Source organism: Carettochelys insculpta, chromosome 7 (genome assembly GCF_033958435.1).
Source record: "Carettochelys insculpta isolate YL-2023 chromosome 7, ASM3395843v1, whole genome shotgun sequence".
Taxonomy (NCBI): domain Eukaryota; kingdom Metazoa; phylum Chordata; order Testudines; family Carettochelyidae; genus Carettochelys; species Carettochelys insculpta.
The window spans coordinates 1,425,920-1,442,672 of record NC_134143.1 but is presented as its reverse complement, the minus strand read 5'-3'; the positions used below and the strand labels follow the sequence as shown (position 1 = coordinate 1,442,672).

Below are 16,753 nucleotides of genomic sequence, written 5' to 3'. Positions count from 1 at the left end.
ACTCCTTGGCTAGCTCTTTTAAAACTCTTGGATCCTTTCAGATTTGCTGCATTTAAAATGTCTAAACTTAGTAGCAACAAGGTGGGCAAAGTAAGAGCTTTTATTGAATGAATGGATGCTCCTGTCATGAGTGCAGGGGACTGGACTAGATGTCCTCTCGAGGTTCCCTTCAGTTCTGTGATTCTGTGTAGGTGAAAGAGACAAGCTTACGCACAAAACTTCATGTTTTTCTCCATTTCAATCTAGTAATAGACCAATACTGATTCTTTTTTATCCTAAAATGCTTAAATAACTCCCTCTTATTGTCCTTAAATTTGCTGCCCATAGAGTTTTCTCCTGTGTCCTTTTGCTTCTATTATCAATTTTCTATCATTCTGCCATCTGATTTCTATTTATTGCTATCAGTTCTTCTCCAGGCGGTTGCTCGTGTCCATTCAGTGGAGATGTGTGTGTGCTTGCTGCATGCGCAGGTGCAGCTGGTGTACTGAAGGTAGCTGGCCCGTGCAGGAGGTGCCCCTCCACAGAAATGTCAAAGCGTTACAGGTGGTTCACAGAGCGTGCGAGATCTTCCGCCCTCACCTTGCAGGTAAAGTGGTTTGGGTCTTCATGGACAATACAGCCATGATGTTTTATGTCAAGCACCAAGGGGGAGCTCAGTCCAGAGGGCTCCGTCAGGAGGCCGTCCGTCTCTGAGCCTGCTGCTCCCAGCACGGCGGTCACTGGGAAGCCGGCCATCTCCGGGTGCGAGGAGTTCCTTGGCTGACCCGCTGGCAGACAGTTCTCCTCTCCTGGGCTCTGAGATGGCCCTATTGTTCTGGACTGTCTGAGGTCACCGCCTCCCCACCGCCTTTAACCAATCAATTAAGGTTCTTCAACAGGCCCTTGTGATGTCACTGCCACACCCACCCCTGCCCTGCAGGGCTCATGTCCTGCCCCTGGCAGACCCTTGTGTAAACACCCCCTAAGGATCTGGAGCAAAAAAGGCACATAAGAAACCCAACAGCTGCTCCAATCCTCAGTGCCCTCTGGGCTGCAACTCCCACTGCCCTTATGTCTGTGCTGGGGAGCTGGAAGGTGTTGCTCTGGGCAGTCCATGTTGGTCAGCCCCACCAAAGCTCATCACTTCATCAATTATTTCACTCGTCTTTACAGTGCCATAGGGCTGTTTTTTGGTTTAAGATACAGACTAACACAGCGACTTCCAGTCACCAAAGAGCACTCCTGAGAGAGGGGCGCCCTGGCTTAGCTGATTACCATATCTACCGCATAAGGAGGAGATCTGGGGTTTAATCCCTAGTGGTGTCTTGTTCTATGTGTAACCCTTCTATTAATGCCAGATGCCTGCCAGAAGGGCCCCGTTCAGCTCTTGTGGGGTTTTCCTGTCAAGGATACAACCAACTGGCTCGAGACCCCACCCAGTGGCCTGGGACAATTTCACCGCCCCCCGGCCCACCGCTGGGTGCCTGTAAGGCTGTGTCTTCCCACCCACCCCGCCCCGTCGCAAGCACAGAGTCTGAGATAGAAATGGCTTGTTTAATGACCATAACCTACCCCAAGGTTACAGTGACAGACGCAGTGTATCTAAGCAAAGAAGAGACAAACCCCCTTCACCCAGATCCCATCCCCATATGCAGTAGAACCCAGTCTCTTGCTGGGGCTCTTGGCCCTTTACCCCACACACAGTTACAGGGTGAACCTTCTGCGGTGCAGTCCCAAACCCAGAGCCCGCAGATACATCACCAGGGCAGTACTAGCTGTCCACTTGTCTGCAGCCTCCCCTTCCTGCCACCAGCCACAGCCCACACTCGTCCAATGCCGCTTCTCCTACCAGCTGCCCACCAGTTGCCCTTGTCCCCTGCTGCTCCTACCAGCTGCCCACCCGCTGCTCTCATTCCTGCCTGCCAATCACCATCATCACTCTCAACCCCACTGCTTGGGATCACCCTAAGACAGAACCCTGTGATTTCAGCTCTGCAGGGCCTCAGCTGCCAGTCTGTGATTCCAGCTCTTCATAGTTCTCATATGAGGTTTCATAAACACCCTAGTATCCAACTCTATCTTGGAACAGATAGAAAAAATTAGTCAAAACAAGCTTATAACTATATGGCCAAAACATAAGCAAGACCATGGCCTTGAACAAGCTAACTCTATCATTACCCTTCCTCTTCTTTTTTACAATGCTTTAAACCAGGGAGCCCTGTGTAATCAATGTCTGACACAGCTATGGCGACTGCCCTGTCCCCCACAACAACCCAGAGCATTGGCGAGAGCTCACAGCTCCCACACTGAGTGTCAGCTTCAATTGTGATTTTACAACTACATGTTTACAATAGACCAAATCTCATGGCTGACTTGCTACCCATTAGGCTTTGCCTGAAAAGGTATCACACATGCACACCTTTGCATTCTCATGCAAATGATCTCTGGGAGACACATTCCTCCCAGCCTTCAGCAGCCTTGTGTTCCTGCTGCCACATTCCTGACATATGTATTCCCTAAAGTTCTCCTATGCTTGGCAGGGGAGCAGAGGAGACCCCCCTTGCAAGCCCAGCCCATGATGGGGCAGGAAAAGGCTGATGAGAGAGGAGGGGTGGAGAGAATCCAGTTGCAGCCTGGAGCTTGGGAAAAGGCGTCTGTGACAGCTGCTTGGAAGATGGCAACCTCTGCAGGTGGGGCAGGGCAGGACAAGAAGGGTCACTCTCCTCCCGTGTCCCTTTGTCACTGACAAAACCCAAATGAGTTGGGAGAAAAGTCCCAGCAAGGCACTGTGGCTCCCCTGGCCGTGCACCTGCCAGGCAAATGGAGGGGAGGGAACCAGCACTCACTGGTGCCTGGCCAAATATTTCTGGCAGCCTCTCAGCTGTTTTGCAGAACCACTGGGCTGTGCTGGAGAGTTCAGAGAGGGGGGAGCTGTTCCAGTGGTTCCCAGGGGTGGGGCACCCAGGGCCAGGGCTGTCCCTGAAACCCCTTCACCTGTTGCCTCTGCAGAGCGGAAAGGGAAACCCTGAGACACGGCCCTGGGGCAAGGCCTGGAGCAAAGCTCCCTCCTCCCCTCCCTCTGCTTCGATCGTAACCCTGGAAGAGAGAGATACGAGCGGCACATCTCGCCCAGCACTGCTCAGAATGAAGGGAACTGCCTCTTCTCTCACCCACCCCAGGCAAAACCCTCCCTGCCAGCCTCTTGCTCCTGGCCACAGCCTTCTATCTGGTCCGGCCAAGTGCCACCTCCCCCACCCCCACCCATTCAGGAGGTGACTGTGCTGGGCCTTCTCCTGGGCTGCTGCTCACACAGCAGGGAGCCATGGAAGGAAACAGTGAGGGAGGCATCGGACACCAACGGGCGCTGAGCCCATGGTTGATTATGATGGTGATGATGATGCCAAGAGCCTCCCTCGTGTGTTCCCTCAGCAGCCGCACACCCACCTTTCTGGGCAGGAAAAGAGCACCAGGAATTGGTGATACCCCAACAATGAACATCTACCCCACATAATTGGCTACCCCTGGCCTCTTCCAGGCTGGTATTTACCTGGATGGAGCTGGAGTTCCCCATGGCTGTCTGCACCCAGCCAGGAGGGACAACACCACTCAGGATCCCGTCTCCACTTTACCCCCAGGCCTGGCACTTGGTGAGCATGTTCAGAGCAGCCTGCAGGCGAGAGGCCATGAGCAGAGACAGCAGAGTGTGGGGGCGGGAATGAGCCCTGTCGAAACGACCTGCCCTTCCCAGGGGAGGGATGGGACAGACAGACACCGAGGCATGTGCGGATCAGCACCGCCAATGAACACACACACTGCCAGCTGGGCGCGCTCTGCTAATCAGCTGGGCGGCATTTGAATTGCTCCTGGGTGGTGACCCAAGCGCTCAGCCTGTAGGAAACACTCGTGTGAAGAAAACGCTCGTGTGAGCTGCATTCTCTGATGCGCTGTGCGAGGACAGCAAGCCACAGAGATGCGGGTGTAGCCGCACTTTGATGAGCCGCTGACGTTGAGGCCTCGAGTGATCAGAGACCGGTAAGCGCACCTGAGAGCATTGCTGGCGCTGCTCTCAGTTCTGCAGGAGCTGGGTGTGGAGGGGAAAGTGGAAATGTGACATCGATGCTCCTTTGGGGTCCTCCAGAGCTACACCAGGTGCAGCAAGGATCTGGCCCCTTGCATTGAGTGGGGGATGGTCTCTAAATGGGGAAAGTCCACCTGTCGGAGGAGGCAGAGTTCATAGTTCTGCAGTGGTGTTTCCCTGAGCTGAGACTGGCTACAGACAGAATTTCAGTCTCTTGCTTATTTAATTCTATGACTTTTCTCCGAGGCATTTTCAGAGCTGGAGCTCAGGAGGGTGTTTGTGCCCTGCCTTGCATAGAGAACCAGCCCTGACGGGAGAGCGGCTGCACATGAGGTCGCTGTGGTGTCTCTGGCACATGTACATTGTCGCTGCACAGCCCAGGCTGACCATTTAATCCTTGTTTTGTTTGGCTCCATGTGTGGGATCTCTAGAAATGCTGCCGTTCAAATTCAAAGGAGGCCATTGGGAGAAGTTCCACCTGGGGAGAGATGTGAGGGAAGGATAACAAAGGAAGTGATTCCACTGTGAGAAGTGTGCCTAGGTGCCGGCTTTTGGAAACCTGCTGAGCGTAAATGAAAATGTTCTTCTATTTGCACCTTGTGGCAACAATATTTTCTGAATTAGAAAGCTGTGATTTTTCCGATTTTACATTGAACTTTAGCCGGGGCAGCATGATCCCCCTCCCCCACCATCTGCTGCCCCAGGGCCACAGTTCCCTCGAATGCTCCCTGGGGATGTAGAATACATTTTCCTCTGTGCACCAAGGCCTGGGCAGATGTGCACCTCCAAGAGAAACACCGGCTGCTGCCTGTGGGGCTCTGCTAATTAGCCAGGCAGCACCTGCATCTCTCCTGAGCAGCCGCCCAAGCACACAGCTTCCAGGGACACTGCCGGGGCCGGGGCTGAGGAAAGGGGAGGGCAGCAAACCCCCCCAGCTGTCTGGCAGTGTTCCTGACCAGCCTCGGCCCACCGAGCATTCACCAGGGTCTCTGGCCTGGGGGGCAGAGAAAAGTTGCACAGCTGTGATGGCTGAGTGGTTAAGGCGTTGGACTTGAAATCCAATGGGGTTTCCCTGTGCCGGTTCAAATCCTGTTCACAGCGAGGGCTGTGTTTTAGCCACATCCTGTAACCAGGACAACACAGCAGCACAGGCCCTGAGACACTGCCCAGGAGCTGTCTGTGACCAGTGTGTGGAAGAGGGCAGGGGAGTCTGTGGTGGGGTCACTGCTCTGGCTGCTGCTGGGCCCAGCTGAAGGCTCAGCAGGTCTCTTTGGCCATGCCCATGCACATAACCCTGAGGCTTCCAGGCTACATGCTGGGCAGCTTGTGGCTGGGACAGAGGAAACACAAGCTACGTGGCACCAGGAAGGTCAGAGGGAGGCTGCACCTTTCCCAGGTTCCTGCTCCTCCCCTCTGGGGTAAACTTTCTACAATCAGAGCTCTGAGAAAAGCACTGAATGACCTGCCCCAGCTGGGGGTGTGTTGTAGAGGGAATATCAGGCCTGCAAACTCCCCAGCACGGCATGGAAGAAGGCTTCTGAAGGCTTTGTATGCCTGTGAGCTGCCTTGTAACACCTCCCGTCCTGTTCCTTTGTTTTCTCTTGGTCACAAACTTTTGTTTCCCACACTGCAGGGGTGGGCGGCAGGTGGCCTATTGGGGTCAGAAGAGCACTGTGGACATGCGAGTGGGGAGTTTAAATCACTTCTCACTGCACCAGAGCCTTCAGCAGGAGAGACACGGCATTTCCAGGGAGGGCCGCCCCAGGCTCACAAGATCACACCAGCATCAGGACTCCAGGGAGCTCTGGGCACACTGCTGAGTTTCAGCGCACCAACCGATCGCCTGAACCCTTCCATCTGGCTGGGCCAAAGACCTGGCTCCAACAGGCACCAGTCACCCCACTCACTCTCATGCAGGACAGGAGAGGGAAGCAGCTCAGAGAGCTTTAGGGCTGTGCCTCAGTAAGGCAGCCCCAGGAGGTGCCGCTGACATTGAACTCAGACTGCAGGAAGCAAAGCCCTGAACAATGGCTCCAGCCCTCTCCACCTGCCCCTCACCCTTTGGGGCTGGCTGGCATTGCCCCCTGGACACCTCTCACCCTCAGCTGGCAGCATGGACTGTGTCCTTATTGCTTCTCTGGAGATCCTGTGTCTCCCAGGACTCCCTCTCTCTGCCCGGGGCTTTCTCAGCACCTGGCCCCACAAAGCTTCCACCAGACAGACCCTGTGTTTTCCAGGCCCATTCCTGTGGCTATGGGCTTAGAACCACAGAAACCCGGGGCTGGAAGGGACCTGAGGAGATCATTGAGTTCAGCCTCCTCCCCAAAGCAGGAGCAACCCCAACTAAATCATCCCAGCCAGGGCTTTGTCAAGCCAGGGCTTAAAAACCTCCAGGGATGGAGATTTCACCACCTCTTCAGGTGACGCATTGCAGTGCTTCACTGCCCTTTTGGGGAAAATAAGAGCAGTACCAGCCCTGAGCTGGGCTATCACTGCCATGGCATGGATTCGAACCAAGGTTTCTGCAGCCACAGTGCAGAGTACTAACCACTGTACGATCATGGCCAGCTGGGGAAGCTTTTTAGTGAGCTTTCTTTTCTACGGCATGTAGCTTTTGTCTGGCCCTGTCGACTTGTTTTTTTACTTCTCCTGGTAGGTAATTCAGGTTTATGAACATTTGGTAAAGTTCTTGTAGGTTTTGGTCTCTGTCAGTTGGACCAGAGCAAATGCTACTTGACTGCTTTTGGTTTTGATAGTGTATAGCGTAGCATGGCTTCCTCTTTGTTACTATTTGAGTGTACAAAAATCTTCAAAACAAATTATACAAACTGAAGAAAAACCAAAGAATACCCCCTTTTCTCACCCACCCCCCATCCCCATGAGGGAGCTGGCAGGGAAAAAGCAAGTTCTTCTCACATTACAGGGCCCCCACAGACAACCTGCAAAGCCTCCCCTTTGTGCAGCCCATTGCCCAGAGGTGCTTCCAGCCGAATTTCAGCCCCAGAACCAGAGGCTCCAGGAGCAAAGGCAGCTGGTGGATGAGGGACTCTGGACACACCACGCAATGCATTGTGGGTATGCAAAGGAGCATCACTGACTCTGCCCCAGAGAGCAGAGGAGCCGGGGTCTCCCAGCTGTGGCGGCTGCCCCAGAACAGGGGTGATGACAGTTTTTATGCTGTGCCCCCCTTTTGGCCCTGCACTGAGCTGCTCCCCACAACCTGTGGGAGAACCATAGGAAGGGATGCTGGGGGGGCGCGTGCTGGGCCAGCAGTGGCTCCTCTCTGGGGGAGGGGGAAGTGCTATGAAGCCAGGCCAGCTGCAGTGCCCCTGGGGGATCCTGTGCACCACACTGGGGCACCTGCCAGCCAGGAACCAGCCGCTTCAGCCCAGCAGCAGGGAAGTTGTCACAGGTGCACCTGCCACCTCCCCCTGCTTGGCCCATCACAAACAGCTCCCATCCCCCAGCTTCTGCTCTGTCCCCTGCGCTCTGGTGCAGAGGCTGAGATTTGGCGACACAGCAGTAGCTGCGGGGGGAGGGGGCAGGGGATGGTGCTGAGCCCTGGGCTGGTCGGGGTCACAGTTATGCCAATACACATCAACCCAGCAAACCTGTCCCTCGGCTGAGATCTGGGTACAGAGGGGAAGTGACAATTGCTGCTCATATTGAATAGGAACAGAGAGAAAGCCGGGCTAGTCTGTGTGCTATCAAAGCCATAAAGCAGTCCAGGAGCACTTCAAAGACTGGCACAATAATTTATTAGGTGCTGAGCTTTCATGGGACACAAAAGGTCATAACCTAATCAGTTATTTTGTTAGTCTTTAAAGTGCTACTGGACTGCTTTTTTCACAGAATCACAGAATGATAGAATACTAGGACTGGAAGGCACCTCAAGAGGTCATTGAGTCCAGCCCCCTGCCCTCATGGCAGGACCAAGTACTGTCTAGACCATCCCTGACAGATATTTATCTAACCTGATCTTAAATGTCTCCAGCAATGGAGATTCCACAACATGGAGTTTGGGGCACAGCTGGTATTCTCCTCAGTCCTGTCTGTCAGTGGTAGGGGCTCAGGCAGAGACAGGTCCATCCTAGAGGTGAATGCCTGGCTTCAAAGATGGTGTCGCCGGGAAGGCTTTGGCTTCCTTGACCATGGGATGCTATTCCAGGAAGGACTGCGAGGCACAGATGGTGTTCACCTTTTGAGGAGGGGAAAGACCATATTTGGACACAGACTGGCTAACCTAGTGAGGAGAGGCTTCAAACTAAGTTCGATGGGGGCAGGGGAGCAAAGCCCACAGATAAGTTGAGAACATGGAAATCTGGGAGGTGGGTCAGAAATGGGAGGCAGCATGGGCAACAATGTCAGAGTAAAAAGAGGGTGAGGGCAAAACAGGGAGGCAAGATCAAATCAATATCTTAGATGCCTATATACGAATGCAAGAAGTATGGGAAATAAGGAGGAAGAACTGGAAGTGCTAATAAATACATACAACTATGACATCATTGGCGTCACGGAAACGTGGTGGGATAATACACCTGATGGGAATGTTGGTATGGAAGGGCACAGCCTGCTTCGGCAGGATAGACAGGTAAGAAAGGGCGCAGGTGTTGCCTTCTATATTAAAAATGGACACACTTGTACTGAGGTGGAGATGGATGTAGGACATGGACATGTTGAGAGTCTCTGGGTTAAACTAAGAGGGGTAAAAAACAGGGGTGATGTCCTGCTAGGAGTCTACTACAGGAGCCTAATGGGGTTACCCTGTCCAAGTGCAGCACAGGCGTCCAGCAACACAACCCTCTCCAACGATGGGTGGGGGGGGGAGTCCAGAGAAACTGTCAGCTTCACTCACACTTCTTACGCGCCGGGGAGAAACCGCCCCTGCTTTGGGCAGTGGTTCAGTAGCACTGACAGCGCCAGTGCGGCTGTGGTTCTGTTCCAGACTTCGCTCACTCAAAATCATGCGCTTGGACTCGCCACCAGTCAGCCAGCAACAACCCATTTGGCTACACCCAACATTTTAAATCCCTCTCAAGCCTCCTGGAGAAAATTTAGGAACAAAAGTTGACTCGAACCGCCAGGCAGTTCAGCCGGCGATGGGAACAGGGAGGCAGACCGGGGGAGTTTAGATGGATCCCTTACTGTTCACATGCGCGCTGTGGCCCCATCCTGTTCTCCGTCGTCACCCTTTCCAGCTGGAGCTCCAAGCCATCCTGTTTGTGATGCCAGTTGTTGAGGAACCCCATTCCCCTGGGGTACAGTGTCCCCCAAAGCCCGAGGCTAGAGGTCAAAGCATGAGGCAAGAGTGAGATCTAAAAGGAAACTTTATTCTGCATGTATGCAGGCTGCCAGCTTGCAAAGAAGTGGGAGCCCTGAGAACCAGTTGTAAGGACTCTATATACAGTTTGTTTAGACAGTTTAGTCAGTAATTTTCTTCTTTGCCCTGATACATGTCTGTAAGCAACAGATGTGCCTGAGGCCAGTTTACACGACAAAGGAACCCGATAAAACAGACAGAGGAGCCGACAGGATGAATCATCGCTAGGCAACAAGGTAGGGACTTCAAAGAAGTGCAGATGACCATCTAGTTTCCCTTGCAGAGTGAGGCCAGGTTAGAATGAAAAACCATTTTAACACTGAAAACAGTTTCCCCCCGAGTTTTGGGCATAACGGTGGGTTCGAATACGAGAGGCAGAGCCCAGAGAGAACAGGGAGACGATCTGGTAGCTCGGCGCAGAGCTCGTCTACAGAAAGGAAGGCGCTCTGCACTAGAGAGGGAAAGATGGAAGGAAATAGTGAGACGGGCATTGGACACCAATGGACGCTGAGCCCATGGTCGATGAGGATGGTGCCAAGAGCCTCCCTGGTGTGTTCCCTCAGCAGCCACATGCCCACCTTTCTGGGCAGGAAAAGAGGCCCGGCAATCAGTGATGCTTCTGGCCGGCAAAGGAGACTGGAGGCTCTGACGTCTCGCACATCAGCCCTTGACTTTCCAGCAGGCCATCACGGGTGCGTGTCAGGACCAATGGCAAGCAAATGAATGGCATTTGAGAGGCGGGGCGAAAGAGCCCACCAATCGAGCCGCTTGTGGCGTGTCCTTGGCATGCAAAAGGAGCCCTGATGGAAAATGGGCAGGAAGACAGCCTGTGCTTCCCCTTTCTGGCCTTCCTGCCAGCTGCTCCTTCTTGGCCCACTGGCTCAAGCGGGGAAGTGAGGTAGGAAAGGGGCAAAAAATGGGTCGGGCTGAGGGAAGCAGGTAGCTCTCACCTTGCCTGGTGGGGCCACAGGCAAGAGCTTCTTTCTTGTGCACTACTGCCGAGCTCGAGAAGCGGCAGGGGCAAGGGCTGCAGAGCCGTTGTCGAAGGAGCTCACTTGGGAGAGGGCTGTGCTGAAGCTTGAAAGGTGTGGGGCCCATTGCCGGGCTTGGGGAGGACCCTTTCCTCCTGGGCGGAAGCAGGGCTTTGGCTGCTTTTGGGAGAGTACAGCTGCCTCTTCCTGGATTGGCGTTCTCTGCTCTGTCAGGGGGTGTTTCCTTTCTTCTCTTGTTTGGCAAAGGGGAGGACAAAAAGAGCCTCTCCTTCGAGTTGGAATTCAACCAGCCACCTCAGGAGAAGATGCTTCACCTTCCCCACAGTCCTGCGCTCTACCAGCTGAGCTATCGAAAGTGGGGGAGAGGGGAGCCGCCGCTCTGCCCAGCTAGGCACGTCTGCATGCGTCGGGGCGAGCGCCTCCCGAGCGGATGGCATTTCAGGGAACAGGCAAAAGAAGAAAGTGGAGGTTCTGTAGCCCACTGGGCTCTCGTGTTAGCCAGGCCTGCAAAATGGCTCCCGCTTGAAAGCAGACAGAAACACGGCATCTCATCCTTGCTCATCCCCTTTCTCTTCTGGCAGGCGATTCTGTTTCTCCCTCTGGCCTGTGCTCTACCATCACCTCCCGGCCCAAGAGAACGCCCCTTGGTGCCATCGTGGGCCAACTAGAGGCAAAAGGCCAATCAGCTCTTCCTAACAGCTTTCAGCCTTGGCCTCCTCTGCCCTTGGAGGTCAGCTTTTCCCCCGGCCTGTTTTCCTATACTTGCCAAAGAGGAACTAGAGGAAAGAAGCAAGTGCCACTAAGAAAGATGGCGTGGCTTTCGGCTCCAGACCCAGCGCCAAAGCTGCAGCTGAGCCCCTGTTGCTCTCCTGTCGCCTCCGCTCAAGCTCCAGGGGCGAATCCAGCCCTCGATGGAAAAGGCTGGATGGGACATTGTCTGTGGGTGTCCAGCAAGGTGAAGGGAGGGCTGGTCATAGTGTGATGGACCTCAGTGGGAATTTTGGGAAAGCCAGCTGGGGCTTCCGAGCTGGGTGTGCGGCTGGGTTTGTTGGGTTACATCACAGTGGTTTTCTCTTCTGAGGTGTGGTGCTTTTTGTGGGGGGAACTTTTATCCCCATGACACACCTCATGCAGGAGCCGTTGCTCTTTGTGCCAAGGCATGTGGCTGGGATCCAGGACTCAGGACCCTTTCCCAAATGTACATATTCCCCTTCCACCACACACATCTGACACTGTTCCACTTCAGACTCTGGAGCGTTCACTTTCCCTGGCTGGTGCCTCAAACGGCTTGCATATGTGGGGGGTTAGCTCAAGTGGTACCTCCTCCCCTTTCAGGTGCGGCGAGAGTCGGTTCCATGTCCATATCCTCCCACTGCTGGTTTTCCTTTCCCAGGAGCCCAGAATTGTCAGCCTGCAAATGTCTCTCTCTTCTGCAACATTGGCCTCCCTCTTACTAAAACCAGCCACAACAAACTTCTTCAACCTAATTTTGTCGTACAGACATAGCCAGAGGCATTTGAACCAGGCTGAATGGGATTTCTCGGGTGCCACGCAAGTCTCTGCTAAAGTGTGTCTGTGTTTGTTTGGCTTTGGTAGTGGATTCCTGTTTCTATAACTTTCTCGCTTCCTAGAGAGGGAGTTCTTGAGGTCAGAAGACCTGGCAAGGAAATGAGAAGCAGAGAAAGCCAATGGAGCTGCTGTGGAGTGCTGGTGCCCTTGGGAGAGTGATCCTGCTGCTCCTACCTGAGTAAGGAGTGCTGTGCAGTGAGGGCTGGTAGCTCTGGGAGGCTGGGTCCAGGGATGTCCAATCCTCACCTGCTCTGCTTTCTTCTTCATAGGTTTTTTTTTTTTCCCTTTCATGAAACTTTAACACTTGAGGGACAGTGGGGAATAACAGCCGAAAAGGATCTGGGAGTTGGAGTGGGCGAGATGCTGGACAAGAGTCAACAGTGTGCCCTTGTAGCCAAGAAAGCTAATGGCATATTAGGTTGCGTCAAGAGGAGCGTTGCCAGTAGATCCAGAGAACTGATTATTCCTCTTTATTCGGCTTTGTTGAGGCCGCATCTGGAATACTGTGTCCTGTTCTGGGCCCCCTTTTACAGGAAGGATGTGGATACACTGGAGAGGGTCCAGTGGAGGGTGACCAAAATAATTCGGGGGCTGGAGCAAATGACTTTTGAAGAAAGGTTGAAGGAACTGGGACTGTTTAGTCTGCAGAAGAAAAGACTGAGGGGGGACTTGATAAGAGCCTTCAACTTACTGATGGGAGGTTGCAAAGAGGCTGGAGAGAGGCCGTTCACAGTGGTCACGGATGGCAGAACACAGAACAATGGACTGAAGTTGCGGTTGGAAAGGTCCAGGTGGAACATTAGGAAAAACTTTTTCCACTCGGAGGGTGGTGAAGCATTGGAATGGTCTCCCCAGGGAAGTCGTTGAGTCTCCATCCCTGCAGGTGTTTAAGTCTCACCTTGACAAAGCCCTGGCGGGGCTGATCTGATGGGTTTGGTCCTGCCTCGGGCAGGGGGCTGGACTCGATGATATTTTTAGGTCTCTTCCAGCTCTTTTGTTCTACGATTCTGTGATTCTACGACCACACACGCTCAGAGCCTCCTACACTCACATGTTTACCCAGATGAACCCCCACTGCTCTTAGTGACAGCTCTGTGGGAAGCTTTACGATATATTTCAACAACAGAGAACAATTTTTCTCTTCTGAGCTGTGAAAACTTCGTCTTTCTAAGGCTACGTCTGCACAAGCCAAACACTTCGAAATGGCCATGCAAATGGTCATTAACAAAATGGCCCACTCCATTAAAGTGCCGGCTGACAGCTCAGCAGCTCCAGCTCGAGCAAGAGTTTATCAGATTCACACTGGTGTGCCAGTTCGAGGGGACTGTAACTGCGCCTACTGAGTCGCATGGGAGGGAAACAGGCATCCATTGCGTCTGTGAGCTCCAGCTCAGACAGAGAACTTCTGCCTGGTTCTTCTCTCTGCTGCAGGTTGTTCAGGGACAGAGCTCATCAGCGCTCTTGCTAAGAAGCTGTAACATTTGCAAGTTCACCCTGGTTGTTAACACAACTTTTTGTTTCTGCCGCTGCCTAAAGCAGGGTCAGCCAGTCAATCAACTGCTCTGGGACGCTGCCAATAGGGCTGCAGAAAGGAGTCTCAGCTCGGGGCTGGACTTCATGGTGAAGCGGACAGGGAGCTGCAGACAGGGGAGTTTCGGAGGCAGAGCAAGTGATCCTGCCGCGGCAGAAGCTACCAGGTGAGAGCGCTGGCTTTTGGGGCGGGTGAGTGAGTGAGTGCGTGAGTGAGTGCGTGTGCTTAACTGTTTGAATGTGAACTGCCATTTTGATTTCAGGTGGGTGAGTTTCAGTTTCAGTTTCTGAGGCGGGTGGGATGCCTGTCTCACCTTTGTTCCCTTGATTGCCTTCATCAGCCTTTCCCTGTGTGACCCCCGGGGGGAGAGCCTGACGCAGGCCAGTCGGCTTTGAAAGTCAGAGGCAAGGGCGACCAGGGGAGAGACACGGACAGGGAGCTGCAGACGGGGACTTGAAGAGGGAGTGTGACAGAGGGAGGCCTACGATGGTTAGGAAGACCCCCAACACCTGTGCGAACACGACTCCTGTCTCCTCCACCTGCGCCTGTAGCCAGACAGACTGCCTGGCCATGGATGCCTCTGCCCCGATGCTGGTGCGGCTTTGCAGGGACTGTGACTTGCAATTCCCACTTACTGATACCCAGGCTGGGGGCACCATCCAGTGTGAAAGGTGCCTGCTGGTGGAATCTCACAGGGGGCAAGTGGGAGAGCTACAGGAGGAGGTGGCCAGGTTGAGGAGTACCCGACTCCACGAGCAGCTCCTGGACAGTATTCATGTGGAGACAGCTGAGGTGACTGTCCCAGGACACAGGACGGCTGTTAAACCACTGGTGGAGGAGGAGATAGATCGGAGGGACACTGGCAGCTGGTTACTGCTGGCAGCAGGCAGTGTTCCACCCCTGCTCCGAACCCTCCTGCCGTGGTACTCGGAAACCGTTACGCGCTGTACTTGATACAGGAGACAAAGAATCGCCCCACACAGCAGAGGAGAAGCCTCGTGCCCCCACGGCTGGGAAGTCTGCTGCCACCCCTGCGAGGAGGAAGTGCAGATTAGTGGTGCTCGGGACTCTCTTCTAAGGGGGAAGGAGGTGCCCATCTGTCGCCCTGACAGTTCATCTCGGGAGGTGAGCTGCCTGCCGGGGGCCCGTATCCAAGACATTACAGAGGTGTTGTCGAGGATTATCCATCCCTCTGACTACTATCCTATGCTTCTTATCCATGTGGGCACTAATGATACGGCAAAGTGTGATGCTCAGCAGGTCAAGAGCGACTTCAGAGCTCTGGGGACACGGGTGAGGGAGTTTGGGGCACAGGTGGGTTTCCTTCCAGAAGATCCCCGCAGGCCGGACGTCTGCACGTGTACTTCGGAGTCAGGAAGAGCTTCTTCTGGACTCCGAACCATGTGCTGATATGCTAATGAGGTGTGGAAAATTTGCATCCATGCCTCATTAGCATCTTAGAGATAACTCATTTGCCTGAGGCTTCCAGAAGATGCGGCACGTGTCGACACAGCCAAAGGCTATGTCTGCACAGCAGCATTATTCCTGAGTGAGGTATTCCAGAATAGCCGATTCCAACATAGCACAGCTACACACAATATGGATTTCAAAATATGGCTCAGCTATTTTGACATACAGCAGCTGCAGACACCGAAGCCTATTCTGAATACAGTCATTGGAAGGACTATGGTTTATTTTGAACAAGGCGCTATTCCCTCCCTACACAGTCCCTATGTCAAAAGAGCTTTTTGAAATATTCAAAATAGCTGAAGTCATGACCCCAAGACACACTCAGCCAGGGCTCTGCTCTCTCTCTCTCTCTCTCTCTCTCTCTCTCTCTCTCTCTCTCTCTCTCGTTCTGTTTCCTTTGACATCCTGGCCTAAGGCAGGAAAAGTCTTTTCTTGTCCTCAGCTCTCGTAGAAGTGAAGAGAGGAGAAATTGGTATTTCCATCATCCTCAGAGAGTGGAAGTGGATTTTCTTCTCTTCAGTTCTATCCCCACCTCCCCATAGAGGAGAGAAAATAACCCTTCCCCAGCTGACTGTCCCCCTCAGCACCTCTGGGGCACCTGGCATTGGCTACTGTCAGCAGACAGGACACTGGGCTCGATGGGCCTTTAGTCTGACCCAGTATGGCCGTTCTTATGTCTTATGTCTTTCCACATCAGCTCCATCTGTGCACTGGGCCTAGACATGAATTACGTATATCCAGGGGACGGTAAGAAAATGGGGAGCTCAGCGTTCGTGTTCCTCACTTACACAAGGACAAAAGATGGAGGGTCAAAAGTGTGATGGGAAAAGTGTTACTGAGAAGGGGAGGGGATGGTGTGTGTTGAAGGGCTGGATGGAGATTTCTGCTTCGAGAGTTCTGATTCTTCACACCTGACACTTGTCTAGCCAGGGCAGTCGGGGCAGGTGAGCATCAGTCATGAGATTGGTCTCACATGAAAGGGCACCAGAGGCTTTCTGTAGCTATTTGGAAAGAATAGAAAGAGGGGAACTCCTGGCTGGGTATTAAATATTCAGGAGTTTTCTGCTGCCAGTTTTCTTGAGAAGTCGGCAAACTCCCATAACCTGGTGGTGACGGCATTTCTACCACTACTCCACAGGAGCAGAGCAGCCCCAGGAGGCCTTGAGTTGCCTCAGCCCCCAGGAGGCAGCTTGACTTCACTCTTCTCCTCCCACTTCTCATTTCCATGTGGGTAGGTCTGTTTGGAGACACCTGAAGCTCCTGGTGACCAGCTGCTTTGCTCTCCCCTTGTTCTGGGCCCCTTTGACCACAGTAAAGGGATTGACATAAGCTGTCTGAAAGCTTTGACCAACAGATCTTAGCTCACACCAAGCACCACAGGTTAAAACTCCAACACCCCCCATCTCACCAAGGAGCAAATCATCCCTGCTCTCCAATTCCAACAGAGCACTTGCTGGGGGAAGAGGAAGTAAGAAGCAAAGCTGGGAATTGAACCCAGGCCAACTGCATGGGAAGCAGCCATGCTAACTCCTACAGCACCCACACCTCTTTAGAAGTGGGGGGTGGGGGGTGGGAGGGGGGCTAAAAGGGCAACATGCAGAAATATGAATTACTGACCATGTGGTTTCCACCCCACCCCGGCTCTTTTTTCATTAGTTGTAGGCATCCTTCGATCCCAAGGGATCCTGGGTTTGCGCCCCAGCTGGACTGATTCGCGCAGTGTCTCCTGTGGCTGTGCAGTCCAAGGCGGGAGTGGCAGTCCTTTCCGCACTGTGAGCAGCAGGAGGCAGACGTCGCTCTGGTGTCACGGGCAC

At 53.5% G+C, this 16,753-nt stretch overlaps 1 non-coding gene across 1 annotated transcript; it reads left to right on the top strand.

Annotated features, from left to right (window-relative positions):
* The first annotated feature begins 5,076 nt into the window (after positions 1-5,076).
* On the top strand, positions 5,077-5,158 carry TRNAS-UGA (transfer RNA serine (anticodon UGA)). The gene has a single exon. It is a non-coding gene; the product is annotated as a tRNA-Ser (tRNA).
* Positions 5,159-16,753: the final 11,595 nt, after the last annotated feature.